The following is a 3849-nucleotide window of genomic DNA, read 5'->3' as shown; positions in this document are numbered from 1 at the left end:
TAAAAACATAAAATCTAGATTTGCAGACAAGATAAAATCATTTAAGATAAAAGCCTTACTTGAAAGTGATCTCACATTGAAGAGAGCCATTTTAAATGAGTTTGTTCTGGGTGCTGGAGTTGGTGCAGTTGTCCTAATCCTTTAGAGATTACTAATATTTCTGTGTGGGATGTGCACATTTCGGTTTACTGGTCTATGCGTGATGATGACAGGAATAGAAGTCTGTGGAACAGCGCTGGGAGCAGACGGCTTTACATGCCAGCAGGTGGAGACAGTTGTTAGTGGCAGTGAGGCAGAGATCTGTTCAGTGAGCGGTGGTGTGTCCAGGTGTGCTGCATGAATGATTAGTCATTCACGTAAGTCATGTGTGGACCGCACCACATGCTGTATGTGAGCAGCTAACATTTCTGAGCCCCGTTTGTTTGGGTGAAGTCCGTCTGTCTTAAAAAGAGACATTCTTTGCCAGAAAATATTAAAATTATCTACATAACACACACGATGAGCCCTGCAGGTGGACTGGAGCCAGTCTTGCAGGCCAAGGAGTCTACTGAAGCGGCCAGCACCGCGACCAACTGTGGGAATGGGACCAGAGATAAAAACGGACCACACTGCTTTAAAAAGTTAAGAAGACGGTTAAAATCTGATTTTGTCACCTCAGACTGCTGAAGAGCTGTGTCATTTATTCCGACATGGACTATCACTCTTGTGATGGAGGACGGGAGCGACGGCATCAGGTCCTGGAGTTTTTTTAAAATGTCAGCTGTGGCACCGTGGAAGCAGTGAGTGGTAGCGTTAAAGAAACTTATGTTTCTGGTTATGGAGTCACCAATTATTAGTGTGGTTGGGGAGAAAAGGGGACGAGGAGATGCCGGTTGTGGGGTTCCAGAGCAAGACTGAGCAGAATCTGCTTCAACACTGTGTGCGGACTGAGGATGGAGTGTGTGAGCTGCCGAGTGTTGTGTTGGAGTAGCAGTTACAGACCTGAGAGAAGGGCTACCCGAAGGTGCAGGGTAGAGATGGCCTCCGGAGCGTCTGAGCACAGTCTCCTTCAGGATCCTATGTCGGGAAGCGGAGGTTTTTGACCGGGATGACGGCCGCCGATCAGGCCCAGGGGCAGACCGATGGCCCAGCCGATCACCGTTTGCCTCCAGTGCGGGAGATGTAGCCGGTGAAGGAGATGTAGCGGGTTGAGGAGATGCAACACTGTTGGCAGGCACTGTGCGCTGAAAGAGATCCGTATCAGGGAGACTTGAAGCCGCAGGTGCATCCGCTGGATGGACCGGAGTGTCGTCAGACAGGGCTGCATAGCGGTTGGAGAGGCCGATGGACGGAGGAGAGGCAGCCCTGTCCAAGCCTCTCTTGCAGCCACGGACCACCACTTCAGCCCAGGTTGACTGATGCTTCGGAGTCGAGCAGGATGAAAGCCTAGGAAGGCTAGAGGGGTCCCATAACACGGTGTCCTGGATGTTAGCTGTTGTGCTAAGAGAAACAATCTGTTTGGCTTGTACTGAAGCCACATCCATAAAGCCAGTCAGCAGGGAATCTTTCTCTTTGAGTTCCTCTGAAAGTCGTCGGATGTCTTCCAAAAGGTCAGCAATCTTCTTGTTCGCTTTCTTAAGGAGTGAGCAGTCCTCACGGGGCAGAGTTCTCTCGGCTAGCATAGTCACCGGAGCTTTGTTGTGATCAGTAGCGTTGATCGCGTTTTTACGGTCATCTATCTTAAAATCCATGTCGGATGACTAAAATCCTTAACCCACGTAAAACTTAAGTTAAATAAAAAGGATATAAAAAATGTAACGAAAAATAGTGAATTAAAACTGGATATGTGTCCGGTTTAAGACGGAGCTTCCGAAAGGTGGCTACAGACGCCAAGGCATGCGCAGAGTATAGATTACGTAAATCTACTGATCGACTCCAGACTGTCCAGAACTCAGCTGCCAGGCTTTTAACCAGAACAAAGAAATATGACCACATTACTGCTATTTTAGCTTCACTACACTGGCTCCCAGTATGTTTTAGAATTGACTTTAAAATTCTGTTGATCACTTTTAAAGCTCTTCATGGCCTCTCGCCTTGTTATATTTCTGACCTTTTAGTCCCGTACGCACCAGCACGTACCTTGAGATCCTCGGGCAGAGGTCTGTTGTCTGTTCCAGAGTCTCGACTGAAAACTAAAGGGGACAGAGCGTTTGCTGTCAGGGCCCCGAGGCTCTGGAACAGCCTGCCCGAGGAAATCAGGTCGGCTGAGTCAGTGAACTCTTTTAAGTCCCTTCTTAAAACATACTTTTATAGGAGAGCCTTTCCCGATTTTATTTTATTCTATTTTACTTATTTTATATTTATCTTTAACGTGTATTTTAGTCTTTTCAATGTTTCCAGGCTTTTATCTTGTATTGTTTTTGTATTATTGTCTCTTGGGTATTATTGTCTTTACACTTGTTAAAGCACTTTGTAACTTGTTTTTGAAAAGTGCTCTACAAATAAAGATCATTATTATTATTATTATAAATATGATCCAGTTTCACCAAAATCAGTGAATAAAGTTGTTTCTGTGCGGTAAGTAGTGGGGTCCGGCCCCAGAAACACTCTGGTTGAGAAATCTTTGCATTGGACGCTAAAATAAGAAGTGCAGAATGAGTCATCGACATTTTAAAATGACAAACTCTTAAATATCAACACCTACAAAACACATTTTTTGTCACTGAGTTACTACCGATACTAATCTAATTACTATGAGAAGTAACTCATAGTAATCAGATTACATAACTTTTATTTTGTGGTACTCTGATTACGTTACTGATTACATTTCTAAAGTAACCTTCCCAACACTGCCAGCAGGTCACTGGTGCCTGTTATGGAGGCAACCAAAGACCCTGCTGGTGGAAACCAGTGGCTAAGAAAGCCGTCAAGCTGAAGGAGGAGTCCTTTCAGGCTGGTTGGTGGTTGGCCCCGGGGCCTCCTGAAGCAGCAGACATGTTTCATATATACATATATATATCTTGGTGCATTCAGCTCCTGATTTACTGAGGCAGCAGCTCATCACACTCCGTCATGGCTGTCAGAGACAGTCTGCTGCCATTCTAGCTGCTGAGTGTGAGTCAACCTGTGTACATTACTGTCAGAGATGATGTCATAGATGATGTCACTGATGGGCTTACCTGAGCAGGTGAGATCCACGATGAAGGGAGAGGAACCTGATGATGTTACACACTCCCTCAGAACAGATCCAGACTGAACACAGTCAGACCTGATCAACCACACAGGTCTGTCTGAGGACTCCTTTCTCTCTCCTACAGAAACAGCAGAGCCACAGTCCAGCTCTCTACAGACAACAGCTGCAGTCTTCAGGGTCCAGACAGAGACAAAGACAAAGACAGAGTACCTCACTGGTCTCCAGTCTCCCTGTTTCACCTCCAGAGTTCCTGCACAGCGACTGGCTCCTCCCACCAATCTGACATCATCAGGCTCTGAACAGAAACCAGAGAGTCATCAGTAAAACAATAAAGTGAGTTTCATCAGAAGAGAAATGAAGCAAATCAAAGCTGCAGCTCCTCTTCTACCTGAGCAGGTGAGTCCAACAGCTTTTCCAGGTGAGCAGGTGTTTCTAGCTGAGCCTGAGCTTCTACAGTCCAGGAGAGCAGACTCATGGCCTCCACACTGGAACTCTTTGGTCCACATCGGAGCCTCCACTTCTCCATAGAGCGCCCCCTGGAGGACTGAAGGAGCCCCACAGCCGAGCTCCCTACAGACCACCTCTGCATCCTGCTGGTCAAAGTCAGCTTCACACACTGAGGACCACCACTGGTTAGACTGGTTAGACTTCACCTCCAGTCTGCCTGAGCACAGACT

The 3849-nt window shown here is 46.7% G+C and overlaps 1 protein-coding gene across 5 annotated transcripts in view; it reads right to left on the bottom strand.

Moving 5' to 3' along the window:
- The window catches only part of gria4b (glutamate receptor, ionotropic, AMPA 4b), a 134749-nt gene that overhangs the window by 68111 nt on the left and 62789 nt on the right, over nt 1-3849 (bottom strand). The window lies entirely within an intron of this gene.

The sequence above is a fragment of the Micropterus dolomieu genome, linkage group LG23, assembly GCF_021292245.1.
Source record: "Micropterus dolomieu isolate WLL.071019.BEF.003 ecotype Adirondacks linkage group LG23, ASM2129224v1, whole genome shotgun sequence".
In the NCBI taxonomy this organism is placed as follows: domain Eukaryota; kingdom Metazoa; phylum Chordata; class Actinopteri; order Centrarchiformes; family Centrarchidae; genus Micropterus; species Micropterus dolomieu.
This window is presented reverse-complemented; position numbering and strand designations above follow the sequence as displayed.